The 24,067-nt window shown below is 44.7% G+C and overlaps 2 long non-coding RNA genes across 2 annotated transcripts in view; one reads left to right on the top strand and one right to left on the bottom strand.

Moving 5' to 3' along the window:
• The window catches only part of LOC138683504 (uncharacterized), a 612,710-nt gene that overhangs the window by 138,329 nt on the left and 450,314 nt on the right, over positions 1–24,067 (bottom strand). The gene's annotated exons all lie outside the window — the stretch shown is intronic.
• Positions 124–3,449, top strand: LOC138683539 (uncharacterized). The gene is made up of 2 exons (XR_011323031.1): positions 124–437; positions 2,995–3,449. It is a non-coding gene; the product is annotated as an uncharacterized lncRNA (long non-coding RNA).

Raw genomic sequence — 24,067 nt, 5'->3', positions numbered from 1 at the left:
TGCCACCTTCCCTTGCAAGCGATCCCAGCTGCTCGGCTTCCCTACCTTCTAATTCCAAGCTATTAGCCCCATTGTCCCAGCATTGGAGGAGCCAGGTGATAATATGCTCACCTATTGTGGCAGTACATCCCGCCCCCCCCATCCTGCCAGCAGGAAATGAAACTTCTCCAGGAAGGGAGAAGGGGAAGGAAACCCTGGAGGCTGCAGGTTGAAATTTGAACTGGCCAATTGAGATGCACCAGGTACACCGAGGTGACCCTCCTAGCCAATAGAATTAAATGACCACAGGTCAGATTCGACAGGGGTATAAACGGGGTCCCGCCGGAGGACACGTTGGCAGTCCTCCTCGGAGCAGCGGGTCTGCAGTCGGGGACTCCCCCTCGGGCCGGGGCACTGCCCGAGGTAACTCCTCGAGGGAGAGAGCCCTCAGCTTTTAGGTGAGTGATATGCGCATTTTGAGCCATCACTTTAAATCTTGGGGATTCTTAAGTTGGCCGTGTAGTATTAATTCTCTTTACATCATTGAACCTGTGGTTTTATAAAATGTTACCGGACTTCTAACTAACCTTTGCTGAAGAATAAATCTGAGTTTTAACACCTGTTGGATTTGGTTATGCATGCATCCGTAACATTTTAAATTGGTGTAGTCGGCAGGATGGTGTTAATGGAGGAATTATTACGGAGGTACAGCTGCAGGCCTTCTCCCCCAGGTCTGGACTGGGCGAAGGAGAAGTGGTCCGACCCGGCAGCAGTTGTGGAGAGAGTAGAACTATGCCATGGAAGTAGTCGAGACAGCAAAGGCAGTGTGCGTGCCCTCCTGGGCGCCTGCTTGATTCAAGCACAGAACCGAAAGAGTGATTCTGCTAAAAGGCAAGGGGAAATAGATTGTCTGAAGGTGGAATTGGAGGAAAGGGACGTGTGGCCCCTTATTGAAACAGAAGGGCACGCGGGTCCGCACAGTGGGAGCCCCTGGAGCGCTGTTTGCATGGCCCCTTGTTCGGGACCCCAACTCGGTGAGATGCAAGCTAATTTTTTGCACAAGCCGGGCGAAACCGAAACTGAGTATTTGTGGAGAGTTTCTCTAACGGGGGAGGATCGGATACTGTTGAGTGATGATGAAGCGAGAGGTTTCTGGGGACTGGGAGTATTTCTGAATGATGGACCGCCGGGGGATCGGTCAGTAACGTCCCGAGTAGCTTACTGGGCTGGGGGTGTCGACCCGAGGGAGAGAGGAGAACCTATTACTATCCGGGTAAAGGGACTATCAGAGTTAACAGAGGGAGTGCAAAAAGCCGCCTGTGTTCAGGCTATGTATGATAGAGGGCAGCAAGGGATACCGATGACTGCACCGGTGGATCCCCGCCACCTCAGACCCCTTATTAGAGGTCTGCCGGACGCTTTAAAAATACACGTCCAGTTCCTCAGAGAAAGAATCCAGGGGGCCATCGATCGTAACCGACAGAACCCCCAGGGGCCGGCCGCGCATGTGATGACTTGGGAGGAAGTACTGCACAGCATAGTAGTTTACGGGCGCGAGATGGGATGGGCGGAGCCGAGCGGTGGCACGGAGGGCGGCAGGAAGGTCCGGGCAGCCAGATGTAAGCCCCGCCCCCTCGAGCGGTCTCGATCTCGCGGGCGGGCGGACCGGAATTACGATCCCGAAAGGAACGATCTCTGGTGGAAGGCACTGGCACTGGGGGCACCCCGAGCCATGCTGGACGGCATCCGGAAGTTGGTGGAGTTGCTGGAGGGGAAAGCTAGAGACCAAAGGGAAGCACCAGCAACCCCACCCCCTCGGGAGAAGAAATGGAGCCCTTTCACGGCACTGTGAGAGGAACTGGACAGGCAAAAAACCTAGAAGCTGCGGTTTGGGGTTCAGGCCGCCCAATCTGCATGGTAAATACTTGCCAATGGTCTGCTGATAAGGAGCCTTTTATACACATTCCTGTGGGCCCAAAACGGATAAGTTTGGAATTCTTAATCGATACAGGAGCCCGGATTAGTGTTTTAAATGATCTACAAGCTAGTGAGCTGGGAATTAGGCCATCAAGAAAGGCTATAAACATTAGAGGAGTAACAGAAAAATGCCCCATAGCTCGAACCCAACTTTGGCCACCAGGGGAAAAGAGAATGACAGCTGTGGAGGTGGCTTCAAGCCCCTATGAGGGCAATATACTGGGATTTGATGTGCTGGCAGGCAGACAATGGTATCTACCCAATGGTAGGGTGTGGAGCTTTGGGAGCAGGGAGGCAGAGGCTATTCATGTGAGAACCTTGCAGGTTGCTCCTGCACTACTGCAATCTAAGGTAACCCATGTCCCTCAATATCCACTTCCAGCCGCGGCCAAACGGGGCATTTCGGAAGTAATTAATGATCTGGAGAAAAGAGAGATCATCAGTTGCACACATTCTCCTTATAATTCTCCTGTTTGGCCAGTCCGTAAATCAGGTGGAAGGTGGTGACTAACAATTGATTATAAAAGATTGAACAGTAATGTCCCACCCTTAACTTCTGCCATCCCAAGTATTACCTCAGTGATTGCCCACCCTCTCTATGACTTGCTCTGAAAAAACAGAAAATGGGATTGGACTTTGCAACATGCAGAAGCCCTTAACGCTCTGAAAGATGAGCTTAAGGCTTATCAGAGACTAGGTCCATTGCACCCACGAGATCCTTTAAGGGTGGAATGGGGATTTGCTGAACATGCCTCATACTGTGGCGTGTTTCAAAAGGGGCCACAGGGACCAGCCAGGCCTTTATTATTTTCTTCCACTGCATTCAAAGAAATGGAGCGCACCCAAACCAAGCTCTGGCCCAGCATATCAGACAAGACAAGGCTCTTTGGAGCACGTGGCAGGTTGATTACATTGGTCTTCTGATACCATCTCATGGGAATGGAAAGACTCACCACATCAGTGCCCGGTGGATAATCCCGGACTTCTAACCCTGTGACCCAGTTTTAAGACCGAGGCCTAGTTTGTGCTTTTTTACAGGACCATGAAGGAACAAGACATTCCAGTCCTTTTGCTGACAGTGATGACAGTGACAGGCGTGGATGGTGAAGATCTGGATGATAATGTCGTGGCAAAATGATGGACATTAATATCGCGAGTCCTTGAGCTCGCATGAGAGCAATGTAACAATTATAGCTGGTCACCAGATGTGACTATATCCTCCAACTAACCCATGGGATCACGGGGTGGAGTTGGAAAGGTACTACGCTATGCCCTGAAATTCCATGGGGGCAACTGTTTCTGCCACAGGGACCAACTGGTTGGGAAAAGTTTTGATATGTTCAGATTTTCTTTCACGGGGTTGGCGACCAGCCTTCTCTAATCTTTAATAATGCTTGTAGTTATGATTACTGTAATCTATATTGCAATAAGTTCTATCAAACGCTTGGTAGTGAAGCCTGTACTAACGGTTAAGTATACTCCTTTAAACTGTCCATACACTGAATAGTCCTGTGTTCGATATTCCACTTTAATTCTAGACCAGAAGGGAACGATGACCCACAATGAGCGTCAAACTCACCAAACTGCACCCCCTTTTAACTTTGGAGGCAAGAGGTGACTGTACCACCACTCCAAAGAAACCAGTCGAATCATGATTCTGGTCACGGGGTGGATTGTGGCAGTACATCCTGCCCCCCCCATCCTGCCAGCAGGAAATGAAACTTCTCCAGGAAGGGAGAAGGGGAAGGAAACCCTGGAGGCTGCAGGTTGAAATTTGAACTGGCCAATTGAGATGCACCAGGTACACCGAGGTGACCCTCCTAGCCAATAGAATTAAATGACCACAGGTCAGATTCGACAGGGGTATAAACGGGGTCCCGCCGGAGGACACGTTGGCAGTCCTCCTCGGAGCAGCGGGTCTGCAGTCGGGGACTCCCCCTCGGGCCGGGGCACTGCCCGAGGTAACTCCTCGAGGGAGAGAGCCCTCAGCTTTTAGGTGAGTGATATGCGCATTTTGAGCCATCACTTTAAATCTTGGGGATTCTTAAGTTGGCCGTGTAGTATTAATTCTCTTTACATCATTGAACCTGTGGTTTTATAAAATGTTACCGGACTTCTAACTAACCTTTGCTGAAGAATAAATCTGAGTATTAACACCTGTTGGATTTGGTTAGTCGTGCATCCGTAACACCTATACGGCGGCCGAAATCTTTTCGCATATCCCGCAGCTCACTCAAGGATAGGGATCGGGTGATTACCTCTGGTTCTGCCTCTTCCTCCTGTTCCCATGATGACCTTGGTTCATCTTCATCCTTTGCGAAGCGAACTGATTTTTTTGTATATTTCTTCCTGTGTATGGGGGCAACTGATACTGGTGGCGGGTGGTCCGCTGGTTCAGTTGCAGTACCGCTTGCCGGCTTTTGGATAACCGCAGTGTCTGTCGCCGGGGTTTGGGTAGCTGCAGTCCTCATCACCAGAGCTGGAGGGGCTGCAGTGCCTGTCGCTGAGGTTTGGGTAGCCACAGTGCTCGTTGCCGGGCTGGAGGGGTCGCGCTGCCTGTCGCCAAGGCCTGGGTGGCCGCAATGCTCATCGTTTTGTTGTTCAGTCCAGAGTCCTTCTCTTCCCCTTGAGGGTACTGAGTGGTGTCGAACAGGGCTCGATAGGCATGGGCCAGGCCCCAGCACGTTGCAGTGATTTGTATCTCTCTGGAGCTGCCAGGGTGACAGCATACCTTTTCCAAATATTTTACTAATTCTTCTGGATCCTGCACTTGTTCAGGGGTGAATTTCCAAAACATTGGAGGTGCCCACTTTTCTAGGTACTTGCCCATACTACCCCCCACACCCTGCCACTCATAATTATCCAGCCTTGGGGCAGATCTCTGGGTGATCTTCTTAAATAGTTGTTTAACCTTAAACAAGAGCTGAACCACATTCAGAAGCATGCTAATTCCTAGCAGTAGGGCTAGGACCATGCTGGTCTCAACATCCCAAGGGTATTCAAATTTTCCAAAATTCTCAAACACCATTGTAACTGGACTGAAGGAGAAAGGAGAGGGGAAGAAAGGTACCCCACCCATAGACTGGCTTTCCAAGGAGGAAAGGTAAATGGTATAATTATTAATAGTTTCCCACAGATGGCTCCCGCAGTATAAAGGTGACAATGCTGAGCACAAATACCGGATTAATCCCACAGCCGATGACTTTATCATACCATAAACCAGTGTTATAAAATACATCAAAGCGAAAACCTTAATCCACCTCCCACGGATGATAAGCAGCAGAACACGGACTACATACAGCAAGCGAGGTGATACATAACAGAACTTTAAAAACCAGAGCAACAACTCTAAGAACACATAAATCAACATAGTGACCAGCGACTATTAGACCAATATAATGAATGCTTATAACAAATTTGTTTTAACAAGCTCTGGTCAGGTTTGTCGTTATCTCAACCCTTCGTGCCCCATGTTGGGCGCCAAAATGGACTGTCGTGGTTTACCCCCAGCCAGCAACTAAGCACCACACAGCCACTCACTCACTCCCCCCCACCCAGTGGGATGGGGGAGAAAATCGGGAAAAGAAGTAAAACTTGTGGGTTAAGATAAGAACAGTTTAATAGAACAGAAAAGAAGAAACTAATAATGATAATGATAACACTAATAAAATGACAACAGCAATAATAAAAGGATTGGAATGTACAAATGATGCGCAGGGCAATTGCTCACCACCTGCCGATTGACACCCAGTTAGTTCCCGAGCGGTGATCCCCCCCACTCCCACTCCCCCCCATTTATATACTAGATGTGACGTCACATGGTATGGAATACCCCGTTGGCTACTTTGGGTCAGCTGCCCTGGCTGTGTCCTGTGCCAACTTCTTGTGCCCCTCCAGCTTTCTCGTTGGCTGGGCTTGAGAAGCTGAAAACTCCTTGACTTTAGACTAAACACTACTTAGCAACAACTGAAAACATCAGTGTTATCAACATTCTTCTCATACTGAACCCAAAAGATATCACTGTACCAGCTACTAGGGAGACAATTAACTCTTCAGGTAGAGCTGGATGGAGCTCTATAGAAATATTTTCAAACCACATGTCATATTCTTTCTGTATTCCTCTGTTCTTGCAAGTGTTTGTTGTAATGTTTGGCTAATCTCATATGAAGATCCTCAAGATTTATGAGTTGCCATTGTTGGTTTTGTCTGTGCTCTCCTAAGGCCACAACCTCTAGAGCTCACTTGTCTAACATTTTTGCAGTGTGCATTTCTGAAATCCTGTTTGTTAAGAATACTACATCATAACAAAAGCTTTGAAGTAGCACCAGGAGACATTGCTCTTTCCTAACCTCAGAGAATCACGTGCACTAGTTGTACTGAAGGAAAATGGATCATATTCAGCATATGAGAAAAACAGCTGCATGCAGTTAGAGATGACATGATCATTTGCATTGGAGGTAAAAATGGAGGGCCATTAATTTTATAGCATTAAATGAAGAGAAATGTTAGACCTCTATAATATGCTTCAATGAATACATTTTCACAAATGAATGTCGGAAGTGTGTATCTATATATATACTGTTGAGAAAAAATTACTATATTCAATCCAACCTCATATACTGTATCTGCAAATGTAAATATATATACTTTGACAGATTTCTCATTCTTTACAATTGGTTTAATTGCTCTGGCCTACTAATGGACATAATTCCAAAATGGCAATCTAAAGATTTCATTACAGTTGTTGATCTCCAGTCATCTATGGTCCTCTGAACATAAGCTGTGATTTAAAACCCATGTGAATTCTTCAGTACTGGTCATATCGTCCAGTTTATCAGCCACTTTAAATGTAATTAAGCTATTTTGTGTTAAAATTATATGCTTTTTTTTAGTTTCAGAGTTGGTGTTGGGGTGGGTTTTTTTTATTTCAAGTTTCTTTTATACTGCGAAAAATTTACTGTAATTGGGATCAGTCATTGCATTTTACCAGCCCTGTCATCCTGGGAACCCAGGGCTGCCATGCAGGGTCAAGCAGAAGTTTATTTCTCCTACTGCCCTTCCTCTGATGTGATGATGTCTATAAAGGTGTCATTACGAGCACATTTCTATTGGATTAAATGCCCCTTCCAACATATTTGCTGCTATTATTTTAGATAACTCTGTTATCCAAGGAATTCTTGATATCCGCAGAAATACTGGTCCTTTAAAAAGTACTTTCCTCAGAGGTTTCCTTAGTCCCATTTCCACCTTTACTCCATCTGAATATCTCTTTCTTCTCCCTGGAGGCTGCAGAGAGCACAGGTGCTTTTACCTCCCTTCAGTAAACCACTCACTGACTCATGTACTGTTATCTTGCCCCTTCTTAGTCCCCTTTCTCACTTAAGAAAACCCAGGCCTTTTGAGCACCCCCACCATCAGAGATTTTCAGTGGTCTTGAATGCATGCTACTAAAGCTGACTAGTGTTTTCCAGTCTGTATTATTAGCTAGTCAACCCCCCTTGAAAATGCAGTTCATTTAGGTCCCACTGAAATCCCAGTCTCAATTTCCTGTCATTCTTCCCCTGGTGCTGCTGGGAAAAAACTCCCTTAAATATCTATTTGTTGTGGTTTAACCCCAGCCAGCAACTAAGCACCACGCAGCTGCTCACTCACTTCCCCCACATCCAGTGGGATGGGGGAGAGAATCGGAAGGAAAAAGGTAAAACTCGTGGGTTGAGATAAGAACAGTGTAATAGAAGAGAAAGGAAGAAACTAATAATGATAATAATAACAATATTAAAATGAAAATACTAATAAAAGGATTGGAATATACAAAACAAGTGATGCACAATGCAATTAGTTAGTTCCCAAGCAGCAATCCCCCCAGTTTATATACTAGGCATGACATCACATGCTATGGAATACCCTGTTGGCCAGTTTGGGTCAGGTGCCCTGGCTGTGTCCCCTCCCAACTTCTTGTGCCCCTCCAGCCTTCTTGCTTGCTGGGCATGAGAAGCTGAAAAATCCTTGACTTTAGACTAAACATTACTTAGCAACAACTGAAAACATCAGTGTGTTATCAACATTCTTCTCATACTGAACCCAAAACATAGCACTGTACCACCTACTAGAAAGAAAATTAACTCTGTCCCAGCCAAAACCAGGACACCTTTTTTCTCCTGGAAGTCTCTCCTTCCTCCTCTCCTTTGCTGTGATTCGTACTTGCTGAAGGTCACACCATGAATGTCTATGAAGAGCCATGCCAGCTGGCCAGGCGTAAAGGTATGGGGATGAGTCCGGAGCTGCAACCTTCCCACTGATGCTGCCCTTGGCTCCGTGCATGCCCATCTCTGGGCCCCAGCTGGGGCTGTGATGCTCCATAGTCCCCTGGTCTCTCCAGTCCAGATCAGGGCTTGGTCTGCCCTCCGTAGTGTTTCCTTCATATTTCTTTACCTGTCTGTCCTCATCCACCATCTGTATCTGGTTATATGTTTTGCTTTGATGGGTACAAGGAGTGCCTTTTCATTCTGTGCTTATGCAGTGCTAAGAACAAGTGGGCTCAGCATCTGAGGTAGACTCTAAGCCTGGCTGGCTAATACTGCCATGGCTAGTGAAGGGGAAATTCTAACTGTAACTGCTCAGCAGTGGTAATTTGTGACCAAGGAATGATCTAGCAAGGAGGGCAAGAAGGCCCAACTACAAAAGGGGTTAAACTGGCTGGAAGCAGGAATGCCAGGGACAGAACTACTCCTTGCAAGGAAGTGAAGTTTCCCTAGGTTATAAGAAACAGCCTCAGCATTGTCTTGTAAACCATCCTGGAATGTGAGGGCTTAGGGGCCCAAGCTCAGGGGCCACTTTTGGGCAGCAGAGCTGGGCTGGGGGATGGACCCCTGGCCGGCTGAGGTGCCCCATGCAACTGCTCAGGGGATTGGTACTGGTGCCAGTGTATATAAGGAATCTGCTTGTGACGTATCTTTGCAGACTCCTTGTAGAATCACTTATGGCAGTAGGACTCTGCCCAATGCATTGTTCATTAAATTTTTCTTTTATATCTAAGCACAAACATGTGTTTAATTCGCCTTGAGGGGTACCATAAAAATTCCCCAACACTAGAAACAGAAAAAAGGCATGATCCAAACAAAAACTTATGACAAATAAAACACCTTCCATGAAACAACCGGCCGAGTTCCTAACTGCTCTGTTGTAGCTGAAATTTCATTTAAATCAGTGCAATCACACTAGGGACAAAACTGATCCAGAGTCTAACTGGCATATGGGGGAGGTCCCCTCAGTAGCTCCCTGGGGCTGACTCAAGCAGTGCTATATGAATACAAAGACTTAGTGTGAGTGGCGATATCGAGACTGAGCAGCAGGCAATCTGGGCTCTTAGATTGGCCACTAACAAAGCATGCCATTTTGGGCAACACCTCCCATCTCTTTTTCCCCTTACACATTTATCTGTTCTCCATATTTAGACTGCAAACTCCTCCAGGCAAGGATTCATTCTTACTACCTGTTCGTACAGGCTACTCACAACAGGTGCCAGCGACTGCTGGAATTAACAAAGAACCCCCAAAGCAGTAGATCACCCAATCCTGTGCTGTGCTGTCTGATGGTCCTTTTGATGGACCTTTTCATGATTCTTTTGATTTATGATTTGAAAAGCAGGGATGAAATAAGAAAATAAGACAGCCACGCCTACTCAAGGAGTTAAAGAGGGACTAAAAGTGTATAAGAGCCAGGGCAGCTGGGCAGGGTGGCCAGCAGGCTGGGAGGCCTGTCAGCAGGACACAGCACCCAGGGTGTCCCTGCCAGGGTACACCACCACCCTGGAGGAAACAGGACCTGCTGCTAGAGCCACAAATGCTCCCCAGGGCACTGGCACAGGATAGCCCCAGGTGAGGGAGAGGATGGGCCTATTGATCTTTTTATTTTTTTGAGGGAAACAAAACCCAGGAAGATCTAAATTTACAACTAAAAGACCAAAAACATTAAACAGAAATAACACAGATCAAATGCATACTGATCCACCAGCCACAATATGAAAAACAAATAGTACAGGAGTAGGAATGTGTGACATTACAGCATTTTTCTACAAACTGTCTATATACCAGAAGTATATGAAAAAAAAAGAAAAGAAAAACACTACAACAAAACACTGAGCTCAGCAACCTGAGAGTACAGTCCTTGGCACAGTTAACCAACTGAAAATTAGCCATCCATATTTCTCTAGCTAGACATAAACCAAGGGGCTCCAAACAGCCTGACCTCATAAAAACAGGGTAGAGGAAAACAATAGAGAAATAATCCTTTCAATGTGGGCTCAACAATGCACTGTAAAATAATCACACCTGATGTGAATAATGGTCCTTCCTGCAGCCCTGTCCACCTGCAATACAGCTCTGCCTTGGTACTTCACTCCACACGAGGCAATTACTAGAGGCTTTACTTTGCTCCAACTTGTTTCTGCTGAGCACCTAGAAAAAAACAGACTTGTGATTTTGTCTGCTTTTCCATAATACTCCAGATCACAAAGATTTATCAGTTCCAGGGGGTTCTTCTTACTGTCTACTCAGAAATAAGTAGCTATATATCTTTTTTCTCTTCCCAAAATTTTATATAGACTGCTGGTCAGGGCGAGGTAAGTATTTTGAGGGGGTAGTAGAGCTAAGAGAGGTAGAGTTTCCAAGGCCTAGAGATCATTTGCTTTTTGAAGACATTTTTGTCAGAAATAACTTATTGCTAGGGTGACTTTTAGGTTTTTGTTTCACAGCAGAGATGCCAGGTATGTCTATGTGGATATGCTGTATAGCTCCTGAGCATATTTTTTTGTTTTCAGATATGCTAAATTTGTGTCCAGACCATATGGCTCTTTCCATGTTAAGCCCAACCACATGGCAAGAGAGTTCTCTAGTGCTAACAGCAAATGTAGGTTCTTGACATGTACAGTGCTATACTAAAGCCTAATAAACAGTCTCCACCAAGACAAAGGAAAGTGACTCTCCAACTATTATACTTAATCAACTTTCTTAACTGCTTCAAGCGATTCATTCAGAAGACTTTTGGACTAAATCAACATGAAGGAATCTTTCCACCTGACTTCTTATTATATGTTTCTCATATTACAGCTCAGAGATACTGGAAGGCGTAATATACCTTGGCAGGCTCTCCAGGAAGGAGTTTCCCTGCTGCTCCTCACATGCCAGTGCAGTGAGACTGCATGAGGAGCTGCTGTTTGCTGTCAAACTTTTGATGCATCCCTTTGCATTTTTAGGTTCTGCTTTAAATAGGTAGCTTCTGCTTCTCAGTAGAGGTGAAGCTAGAGGTAGGCAGAACAAAGAGGGCTTTGGTTTGGTCTGGAAGTCTGATTCATCTCTAAAGCTGGGCAAGGTAGCAATGCAAAGGGGGCCTGGTGGAGCAAGTGAACGAATCTGGCTTCTGGAGTAGGTGTTCACATGAGTTTCGCGTGTTTAGGAGATGCTTCTGTGCAAGACTTGAGTGCTGGCTACTTTTTGCACCCTTATGGCATAATGTGGACTGCCAGGGTGTCTGTTCTTGACCGCTTGCTCCTTGGGCCCAGAAAGCCAGAGCTCAAGCTGTGAGATTAAACCAGGAGCTTAAAGGTGTGGACAGAAGATTTGTTAAGACACTTTCCAGCATCTGAGTGTGGGCTGATCTGTCAGTGTAGAAATAGCCAGAATTATTTACATCTCATCCAGGGAAAGGATTGCTACAAGATATATTGATGCCTGGCAGTGATATTGATTTGCATCTTTTGAAATTACTCCCTGGGCATTTGGCCACACCAGGGTCACTGGAAGATGTGGCTCCCCAGGCATGCATCCTTGGTCACTGATGGGACCAGTGGTGGGAGTGGCATATGCCTTCTCCTCATGCTCTTCCACCTTTCAAGTGGGGCCCCATTTGTCTGTTCAGTGTCTGGGGGCTTTGGACAGTTGAATGATGTTTGAAAAGTGTTTGTAAATGCTTGGAATGAATGATCAAGTTGTTGAGATGTATGAGGTTTGCACAGGTGGACTTTTTTTTGTGCATGTGTGTGGGCTTGCTTGGAGGATCCTTGAAGTAAATTGGGCTGACACAGGCTTGGATGCATTGCTTTAAAAATTTGGGTATCATTTTCTCACTATGTGCCCTACTTGGGTGAACATTTTTCAAGTGAGCAGTTCATCTGCATGCACAGAACTGTGTGCAAAATCTGGATTAAGGTCTGGATGTGATATGCTTTATAGTCTCTCTTGAACATTTTTCTCTTCAATGGCTTCTGATTTCCTTGATTTATCATTCATTGCATGCATATGGAAAAATGTATGTCTAAAAAAGTGATGGTCTGGAAGTTTTGGCTTATCAATTATGTAATGATTTATTTACCCAGAATTGGAATTATAGAAATGGAAATACACTAATACCTCATATCCTCATTATTACACACACCACCACCACCATTACTGAAGGAGAAAGACAAAAGGAATCTCACTCCTGCAATCCCACCTATAGACACCTCCCATGTTCTAGTCAGCTTCATCTCTTAACCCTTTTCCCATCATTCCTAGGAATGAGTAACTTGCAACACTGGTATGTATTTTACCACATTTACTAATAATTGTAAATTATATTATAACTCATGTATGTTTTGTTTAGACTGGGAGATTATAATATCTTACCCCTCCAAAAGCAAGCCAAGACTCTGCTCTTTCCTGACATATGCTTTCTTTTATAATTTTATTATATAAGAGATATATTTAGTTATGTCTTTTCTGTTTTTCTGTTTCTCCAATTAAATTATATCTAGGTTTCACATTCCCAGGGTTTTCTGTCCTATTTCTGAGTGGGAAGAAATGGGCCATTACAAAAAAATGATCTCTTTGATTAGTTGTGAGAACCAGAGCTAGAGTATGCTTTTGGATAGAGATGTGAGACTTGGTATTACCCATTCAAGAAGAGGACCCTTTAGATACACCAACTGACATCAGTCCTTGTTGCTGCTTTTAACCTTTGGGAAGATATTAGCTATGTTATACCTTAGTCAGAAGTACCAGATCCGCCAGAAAACTCAGCATTTATCTATGCAGTATTTAGATGGCTGCATTATTCATTAATTGCTCAGGATCAAGAGCCTGACTAAGCTTTCCTGCTCACTGTCTCAGCCCTAGCTCATCAAATCTGTGTAACACAAATATCTCTGTTCCCTGTCTCAACCAGGTGCTATTGGAGCCTTTCAAGATTCAAGTCCCCACACTTACCTCTTCCGATTAAACACATAATCAATAATAGTTAACAATCATTCTGATACAATATTTCAAATTCTTATAACCTGTATTATTTATTAACCAAACTAACTAGAGATGCCAGCCCCTACATAGTGGTAAACCCATCGGTCCTGTCCAAACCATTCTCCTGTTCTCAGCTGTCTCAAGCAAGAATGATTGAAGTTTGTGTGACACCTTTCCTTGACAAAACACTTAATTCAGTATCCCTTCTCTATGTGGCTTCTGGGATTGGGAGAATGACTCAGCAGTTTGTGTCCATTTTAGGAAACACCTTCACACAACAGCAACTCTTCCTACTGTTTGCAGCCAGAGTTTCAAATAGCATTGTTTTTCTCAAATGGACATATTTTCTTGGATCCCAAATCATCATTGTTTTGGTTTGGTTTGGTTTTTTGTTTTGTTTTGTTTTCTCTCTTCTGTCTTTTTGTACATCTGCAAATCTCCAGTGAAGCTAAGATTACCTTCTAGCAACACAAGCATTCTGTTTTTTCAGGGTTTTGTTGACTAGAATGGCAGTATGGGACAACTTGTACTTCCTTGATAATGTTCTATAACAGAAGCGGTAAATAATCATGACAAACAAATATAAGTTTAATATTTTGATACCATTTTCCACCAAACCAAATGAAACATAACAGGGACTAGTGATTACCTTGGCTAAACAAGGGCTTCCTTGCTTGAAAGTCCTGCTCTACAAACATAAGCAACCTTTTTCAGACATTATAATGTCAAGTTTTCTATGTCTAATAATAATAGCTGTGATATGCATGATCACATCTTTAGTTATATTGCCTTTTATGGTGGAAACAATCATCTGTGACATGTCTATCTTATTTAGCTTTTTCCAAGAGACATAAACACATCTACAGTGACTCCACTTTTCATGTACCAGTGGGATGGGGGAGAGAATCAGGAAAAAAAAAGTAAAACTCATGGGTTGAGATAAGAACGGTTTAATAGAACAGAAAAGAAGAAACTAATAATGATAATGATAACACTAATAAAATGACAACAGCAATAATAAAAGGATTGGAATATACAACTGATGCACAATGCAATTGCTCACCACTCACCGACCAACGCCCAGTTAGTTCCCGAGCAGCGATCCCCCCCAGCCAGCCCCCCCCCAGTTTATATACTAGACATGACGCCACATGGTATGGAATACCTCATTGGCCAGTTTGGGTCAGCTGCCCTGGCTGTGTCCCCTCCCAACTTCTTGTGCCCCTCCAGCCTTCTTGCTGGCTGGGCATCAGAAGCTGCAAAATCCTTGACTTTAGACTAAACATTACTTGGCATCAACTGAAAACATCAGTGTTATCAACATTCTTCTCATACTGAACCCAAAACATAGCACTGTATCAGTTACTAGGAAGACAATTAACTCTATCCCAGCTGAAACCAGGACATAATTACATACTAGTTTTACCAGAACTAAAATAAAATTGGAAGTCTAAACTATATTTTTATAAAACATAACTGTTTTACCCATTTTTATTAGATGTGCCCTCTAGCTTGCAGTATACTATAAAGTAGCCAGGAAAAAATATAAAAGATGCATTTTATACATAAGCAAGATGTTCTTCTGCCTACACTTGGGTACGTGCTATGTTAACATTCCTTTCTTAATGTTTGCCAACATATTTGCAGCTGTACCTAAGGTTCTTCATTAGAATAGGAAAAGGTCCTATATAAATGAATTAATAAAATAAATACTTCAGGGTTCATTTTGTTTTATTTTTTGAGGCATACTTTAACTAGACATGTGATAACAAGCACATATGCAAGAGTATATTGAGACAATACTTTATCATGAATATTTCAAGGAATGCAAGGAGTACTAGAATAGCCAAAATGGCATATATGCATATTATGCATACATCATAGTGTCCATATATGTATATATAACTTGAATTAAATATTTAAAGAAATTGCAGAAATCATCTCATTTTATGATAGCATTGATTGGTTATTTTACTTGATGGTTATTTAAAACTGAATAATACCCCAAAATAATTACATTTTAAAATAATATATCTAATCTTGGAAGAAGTATTTTAAAATCATTTTCACTTGGTAAGGAACAAATAACAAAGTCTGTATTCTTTATTGCTGATTTCTACTATTAAACCAAGTACATATAAGCAGTGCTGATTGCAATTTAAAGAATTATTCTCCTGGGTCCTACTTGTATTCATTCTCATTCTACACTTTAAAAACCCATTCATCAATTACTCTGCAATGACACCAGAGCTTAGCATGTGCATATTATCTTTTGCTCATATTCCAGTGCAGTCCTCTGTAGAGGAAGAGAGAGACCATAAGTGTGCATAGCATGTGTGACTCCACTGCCACATACGCACGCACACATAGATCTGTGTATACATTCATAGTGCATCACACATAATTTCCGAGAAGTCCTTCACAGGGGGTGGATATAATAGTCTTCTCTCCCCAGAATCTCTTGTAATGTTTGGAATCTTAAACCAAACCAATCTTGTAAACAGCTAGGTGAGCATCAGTGCCAGGAGTTTTTTGATATGCAGCATAAGTGAAATGCTGCATAATATAAAATGATGGTGCTATTAATCCTATAGAACTAGTGATTCCCAGCCCCCTCCATTATTGATACCAACACCATTGTCTCTGGCTTTAAACTTCATCAGTATGCAAACAGAGCGTCACTATGATGGGTGGTAACTTGGTTGGATGCACTTTCTACATTTCTGGCAAATGAGTATAATTATTTTCAGAGCTGTGGGCAACTCATGCATGTTTTATCCTCCATCTGGACCTGCATGCTACACAATAGTGATAAAAGATGATTTTACCCCCTTGGATGTTCATAGGCCATCATCAATGCCATCCTGATGAAATGGTCACGTATCCCCCAGCACTTCTATATCTGCCACAGCTTGACAACAAAATTATTTCCCTATAGTACCAAAACACTTAAAATATTCAAGCCCTCTGTGCATATATTTGTGTTTTGAAGCATTCAGTGTTAATGTGATGTGGTAATTTATAAAATGACAAACTAACTATGCAGAAATCTTATGAGGTCTGCAAAGCAGCAGAAAAGAAAGCAAAAGCTTTTTGTGCTCTATAATAATAATCTTATCAAGTGTTGGAGGCAGGTTTTAGTCTCCCATTGTTAGTGCTTTTCGCTCCTGGGCTTAGTTACTGTATGCTGAAGCTGAAATGCTTTGAATCAAACTATTGTCATTGCAGCTCACGACAAACTGTACCATCATTGCTTGAGCAAAAAGGGGAAATAAGAACTTCCATCACTGACCATTTAAAAGGGAAACAGATGAAGGCAAAAAGGCTAAAATAGTATTTACTAAAATTAAACATTCACATCCATGATAGAAAATAAATAAAGTCCATCCAAGCAAGAAGAATCAATATCTGCAAAACTGATATTGCTCACAAGAAAGAGAAGAAAAGAAGGATCAGCTTCCTTTGTTTCTTTGTTATAAAATCATTTTAATGATTAAAATCCAGCACTGTGATTGCCCTCCTTAGTAAGCGCAGGCTGTCCTTACAGGCTCACCACTGATCCCTAAATAGCTAGACCGCGATTCTCATCACCTGTACCAACCGAGGCAAAGGACACTCTTCTCACTTTTACTACAGGAGCCTGATTCCCCCCCCAAATAAATTAAGGACTAATTTTGCCCAAACCTGGGAGAGGACTCAGTGTCTTCTGCTGCCCCTGTCCATCTGGCGCAGACAGTCGGATGTGTGTTACAGCTGAGCACAGGGGCCGTCAGCATAAACGCTCCTCATCAGGGCTGTGCCAGGGTCGCCATGACAATAGTATAATAGATTTGCCCTTATTCGATCCCAGAGGCCACATTGAAGCATGATGCAAAATTTGCTGGAGCCTGAATTCCTTTCAAGTCATGGCTCATGTGTCAGGAAACAAGTCAATGCGCAGACAGCAGTAAACACAGGGATGGAAAGAAACCTTTATTTTCCCATGCTGTGTGCTCGCAGTGACATTCAAAAGCTGAGACCCCTCTGGACCCCATTTCTGTCTTGTTTCCTGGTTATTAATTCACTCTTCAGATGGGGGCGGGGGTGGCAATGGGACATGGGCAGCCATGGCAGGCAGAGGGTGGCCTGGCATCCCGCACTCTGCACAGCTGGACCCCAGCCCCCAAAACCACCGTGCCCCAGAGGAAAGTGAGCCCCATCCCCAGGGGATGGAGCATCCCCTGCAGGGCCAGGGCCACCTCGGCATCACCCTTGGTGCTGCGAAGCACAGGCAAACACAGCTTGGAAGTGAAACCATCCCCTCTGCAAAGTTTATCTTAGTTATTAACTAAAGTGCAATGAGTTTAACGGTTTGCTTGGCTGTGGCAACAAGAATGAAACATCCTGCAGTCCTAAGGTCTGCGAGCCCCAGCCAGGCATGGGGTTTCTCTACATCACCAGTACAGCTGCTCTCCCTGTCACACCAAGAATATATCTTTTCTTTCAAAATCTCATGCTAATACAGTGGTAACACTTCCACAGGGTCGCTCCCGATTTTTTCCTCCTGCAATTGCTCCAGAGTCAGGGAAGCCATCTCCATGTTGGTGGAGGTTAGCCAGCCCTGACTTGGAGCTGTGGAGACAAGGAGGCATCCCTGGACAAGAGTGGGTGCTATTATTGCCAAGACCCAAACACACGTGTAAGAAACTTTCCAGTCCTACAACTAGACCTCGCTTACTCATCTTCAGCATCTTTCCAGACAGGGGCCCCAGACACCTTCTGCACCTGCCCCTCACTCATGGGATGCACCCCAACAGAAACCTGCCCTGGAGGAAGGCTGAAGGTTAGCATTGTGGCAGAGCATCCCATGCTGGTACGTCATGCTGCGTCCTCTGTAAACCAACAAATACCCTGAGCATGGTCTCACAGCCCTTCTTGGATGGTTTCTGTTGGGACTGGACTACTTGAGGCATTTGCTGGCATACTGGGTGGCCAGGCTCTCTGCGGTGACACAGAAGAGCTGGCAAGGGACAATCAGCACCTTTCTTGGACTTTTTCCATGACTGATTGTTTTTTTCTAATTTTGCTCAGCTCCTGGCATGCATGGCTGTTCCGGGAGCAGTGCCATTTGCAGGGTGAAGACCCTCTGGCAAAGGTGTCCAGGTCATGGGTTGCAGCTGCTCCACCAGCCACCATGTGTTTCTCGTGCACCCCTCCGCTGGGGCACACTGGCCACCCCGTAGCAGCCCAGCCCGACCTTCACCCTGGCCCTCCTCACTCCCCTTTGCCAAGGACCAGTGCAGTAGGTTGCTCCTCACCAATGGCTTCCTGGCAGGGCTCATGGGGTGTGGAGAGAGACAGCGAGAGCTTCTGCAATGCAGACTATTCATTTTAAATATGTTTTTATTTCTTTGGCTGGTAAGATGGTTTCTTTTCGCTTTTATTGGTTGCTTGTCTTCCCTAGCTTGTATGCTGAAATTGGCACTTCATTTTCACTTCAATCCTAGCCTAATATTAATGCAGGCAGTGATGTAAAAAATGTGAAAAAATGAAATCCAATCCTTACGCTCCATGAACCCACTGGTGATGGATTAAATATAACATTTTTTTCCTTATATATTATGGAAATAGTTCTTGCATGTCTGAAGACACACGGTATTATCTAAAGCACCCTATTCAGACATGCAAGCTAAGTTGCCTCTGCTGTACTCTGAGTAAACAGGATCAGGCTAATGGTGTTTTGTGTAAATGAGGCACATGTTAGACTGAGTGCATTCAGGTCTGTTTATCTAGTTATGATTTTTCTTTGCAAGAGCCTTTCAGTCTCCAGTTTCCTTGTACAAATATCCCTTGCACTGGGTATCTGGGAGATGGGGGAAGGTCTAAAGAAGTTCAAGATTTTACAGCTCAGTTGAATACTGAGGAAAATGGATACTAAGGTCAGGTTAAGAATAAAGAAATTGATTCCAAGGGCAGTGGCACAATGGAAAGGCGTAGCGTCGTGGTTTAACCCCAGTCAGCAACTAAGCACCTTGCAGCCACTCACTCACTTCCCCCATACCCAGTGGGATGGGGGAGAAAATGGGGGAAAGAAGTAAAACTTGTGGGTTGAGATAAGAATGGTTTAATAGAACAGAAAGGAAGAAACTAATAAAGATAATGATAACACTAATAAAATGACAGAAGTAATAATAAAAGGATTAGAATATACAACTGATGCACAATGCAATTGCTCATCACCTGCTGATCGACGCCCAGTTAGTCCTCAAGCGGCAATCCCCCCACCCCCACTCCCCCCAGTTTATATACTAGATGTGACGTCACATGGTATGGAATACCCCGTTGGCTACTTTGGGTCAGCTGCCCTGGCTGTGTCCTGTGCCAACTTCTTGTGCACCTCCAGCCTGCTTGCTGGCAGGGCAGTGTGAGAAGCAGAAAAGGCCTTGACTCTGTGTAAGCACTGCTCAGCAGTAACTAAAACATACCTGCATTATCAACACTATTTTCAGCACAAATCCAAAACATAGCCCCATACTATCTACTATGAAGAAAATTAACTCTATCCCAGCCAAAACCAGTACAGACCAGGATTGGCAGGGGTCTGTTGGAAGGAATCCATTACCAGGGTCTGCCATGACGCAGTTCTGTGCAGAGAAGCTGAACAGTGGGATAGGAGCAATCAAAATACATATACAATAAATCACTGGCAAAATTTTGCTATGTTCAGTTTCCATAACATTTTCCCACCATTGTCACCTTCTATTACAACCGATTTTTTTTATATAGCATAACAATGATAAAGAAAATGTTTTGCTGGAGCCTAGGTGTCCTGGTTTCAGCTGGGATAAAGTTAATTGTCTTCCTAGTAGCTGGTACAGTGCTATGTTTTGAGTTCAGTATGAGAAGAATGTTGATAACACTGATGTTTTCAGTTGTTGCTAAGTAATGTTTAGTCTAAAGTCAAGGATTTTTCAGCTTCTGATGCCCAGCCAGCAAGAAGGCTGGAGGGGCACAAGAAGTTGGGAGGGGACACAGCCAGGGCAGCTGACCCAAACTGACCAAAGGAATATTCCATACCATATGACATCATGCTCAGCAATATAAAGCTGGGGGAAGAAGAAGGAAGGGAGGGATGTTCAGAGTGATGGCCTTTGTCTTCCTGAGCAACCGTTACACATGATGGAGCCCTGCTTTCCTGGGGATGGCTCTAAACACCTGCCTGCAGATGGGAAGTAGTGAATGAATTTCTTATTTTGCTTTGCTTGTGTGTGCGGCTTTTGCATTACCTATTAAACTGTTTTTATCTCAACCCACGAGTTTTCTTACATCTACCCTTCCAATTCTCTCCCCCATCCCATTTTGGGGGGGGGGAGTGAGTGAGTGACTGGGTGGTGCTTAGCTTCCTACCGGGGTTAAACCACAACATGGTTATTGATGCAGATATATATGCTGGCTCAGGAGCAAGAGGCTACATCTACATCCTGCCATGAATGTTTTCAGGAGTAAGCTATTTCACGCCTTAGTATTATTACAGTTTTGAATATGTATATAATGTAGTACTGTATATCAAACTAAACCCTACATAATACTGCAGATGTGAGCTATTATGTTTCATCTGTGGTACCAAGGAATGGGAGGATAACAGCACAGAATTAAAAGGTTTTCTATTGTGGTTTTCCACTAATTATTACAGTATTTTCAAGACACTACCACAAAGTGCCACATGGAATGTATTTATATTCAGATAGATTTCATATTGTGTTAAAAATAGGCAGCTTCACTTAAATCACAAGGATATCTACTATATGCTCAAAAAAGCCTGTGGTGAGTTGACCTTGGCTGGATGCTAGGTGCACACCAAGCCGCTCTATCACTCCCCCTCCTCAGATGGACAGAAGGAGAAAAATACGACAAAAGGCTCATGGGTTGTGATAAGGACAGGGAGATCACTCACCAGTTACCATCACGGGCAAAACAGTCTCAACTCAGGGAAATTAATTTATTACCAATCAAAAGTCAGAGTAGGGTAAAGAGAAATAAAAACAAATCTTAAAACACTGTCCTGGTTTCAGCTGGGATAGAGTTAACTGTCTTCCTAGTAGCTGGTACAGTGCTATGTTTTGAGTTCAGTATGTGAAGAATGTTGATAACACTGATGTTTTCAGTTGTTGCTCAGTAGTGTTTAGACTATAGTCAAGGATTTTTCAGCTTCTCATGCCCAGCCAGGGCACCTGACCCAAACTGGCCAACAGGGTATTCCATACCATGTGACGTCCCATCTAGTTTAGGAACGGGGAAGTGGGGGGGCAGGGAATCGCCGCTCGGGGACTGGCTGGGTGTCGGTCGGCGGGTGGTGAGCAATTGCCCTGCGCATCATTTGTACATTCCAATCCTTTTATTACTACTGTTGTCATTTTATTAGTGTTATCATTATCATTATTAGTTTCTTCTTTTCTGTTCTATTAAATCGTTCTTATCTCAACCCAGGAGTTTTACTTCTTTTCCTGATTTTCTCCCCCATCCAGTGGGATGGGGGGGAGTGAGTGAGCGGCTGCGTGGTGCTTAGTTGCTGGCTGGGGTTAAACCACGACAAACACCTTTCCCCCACCCCTCCCTTCTTCCCAGGCTCAACTTCACTCCGAAATTCTCTACCTCTTCCTCCCCCTGAGCAGCAGTCAGTTCATCACACGTTGTTTCTGCTGCTCCTTCCTCCTCACACTTTTCCCCTGCTCCAGCATGGCGTCCCTCCCACGGGAGACAGTCCTCCATGAACTCCTCCAACATGAGTCATTCCTAGGGGCTACAGTTCTTCACAAACTGCTCCAGCATGGGTCCTTTCCACCTGTCCTTTCCATGGGGTGCAGTCCTTCAGGAACAGACTGCTCCAGTGTGGGTTCCTTCCACGGTGTCACAAGTCCTGCCAGAAAACCTGCTCCAGCGTGGCCTCCTCTCTCCATGGGGTCACAGGTCATGCCAGGAGCCTGCTCCAGCACGGGCTTCCCATGGGGTCACAGCCTCCTTTGGGTGCATCCACCTGCTCCAGCTTGGGGTCCTTCATGGGCTGCAGGTGGATATCTGCTCCACTGTGGACCTCCATGGACTGCAGGGGGACAGCCTGCCTCACCATGGTCTTTACCACGGGCTGCAGGGGAATCTCTGCTCCGGCGCCTGGAGCACCTCCTCCCCCTCCTTCTTCACTGACCTTGGTGTCTGCAGGGTTGTTTCTCTTACATATTCTCACTCCTCTCTCCGGCTGCCGTTTTCTGTTGCACAGAAATTTTTTCCTCTTCTTAAATATGTTATCACTGAGGCACTACCACCATCACTCATTGGCTCAGCTTTGGTCAGCAGCAGGTCTGTCTTGCAGCCAGCTGGCTCTATCAGACATGGGAGAAGCTTCTGGCATCTTCTCACAGAAGCCACCCCTGTAGCCCCCCTGCTACCAAAACCTTGCCATGCAAACCCAATGCATGCAACAGTGTAGAAGAAATTATGTAACTTTTTTTTTTCATAGCAAGTGGCTGTGGAGTTTTTCTAATCCATAAGGAGAAACTGAAATGGGTAAGCAGTGTTTTGGGACATCTGTAGGCCAGTCTACAGAGTCTAAATTTGCAGAAGTCATTTGCAGACCAGCTCGTTTCACTTAAACACGGGAACACTTTCAGCTAGCTAAAAAGATATTCATGAAGCAGAAGTGCTTTTTTTAGAAACAGGTAGAGCTGCCCAGGCATTGGATCAAAGGTGAATCTATAAGCAATGTCACCAAACTGAGCAAGGAGCCTCCCAGTTGCCCATAGGTATTATTTTGCCACAGCTCCTTTCCACTTGGCTTTGAGTTGGTTGGCTTAGCTACACAAAACCACTGTGGTTTTGGTGGTTGTTTCAAGTCATACAAAAGATTTTTTTTTAAATGCGCTTATAGAAAAAAACAATAGGATGTGCTTAACAGGGGCGGGATGACAAAGGTTGTCTAGAAATCATTCCAAAAAGTTAGAGGATGAGGTTTCATGGTGCAGATCTGAGTCAGCAGGAGGGGGGCAGCCTCACACCCTGCCGGGCCTGGGCTGGGGCATAACAACTTCTTCTGCCCCAGTGTCACTCAGAGAGGTCCACACCTCTGAGGGCTACCACCCTGTATTGGGTTTGCGTGGCAAGGTTTTGGCAGCAGGGGGGGTGTCACAACCCGTGCAGGACAGACCAGGGAGGGGTTGTGGTAAGTTTGGAATTACCTTGGGCTAAATTAAGGTGAATCCACCAGTTATCCTCAGGGTACTCTGCCCCCTGAGCTGGAAGGTGAGGATGAAGAGCAGAATATACCCCCCCTTAATCCAGGAGGAAATAGTTAGTGACCTACTACGCCATCTGGACACTCACAAATCTATGGGACCCAATAGGATCCGTCCAAGAGTACTGAGGGAACTGGCAGAGGTGCTTGCCAAGACACTCTCCATCATCTATCAGCAATCCTGGTCAACAGGGGAGGTCCCAGAGGACTGGAGGCTTGTCAATGTGACGCCCCTTTACAAGAAGGGTCAGAGGGCCTGTCAGCCTGACCTCAGTACCAGGGAAGATTATGGAACAGTTTGTCTTGAGAGCACTCACATGGCAAGTCCAGGACAAGTAGGGGATCAGGCCCAGCCAGCATGGGTTTACGAAAGGCAGGTGCTGCTTGACCAACCTGATCTCCTTCTATGACCAGGTGACCTGCCTAGTGGATGAGGGAAAGGCTGTGGATGTTGTCTACCTTAACTTCAGCAAGGCCTTTGACACTGTCTCTCATGGCATACTCCTTGAGAAGCTGGTGTCTCATGGCTTGGACAAGTGTACTCTTCGCTGGGTGAAAAACTGGATGGATGGATGAG

The sequence above is a fragment of the Haliaeetus albicilla genome, chromosome W (assembly GCF_947461875.1).
Source record: "Haliaeetus albicilla chromosome W, bHalAlb1.1, whole genome shotgun sequence".
Lineage (NCBI taxonomy): Eukaryota > Metazoa > Chordata > Aves > Accipitriformes > Accipitridae > Haliaeetus > Haliaeetus albicilla.
The sequence above is the reverse complement of the archived record's forward strand: the minus strand, read 5'-3'. Positions and strand labels throughout refer to the sequence as shown.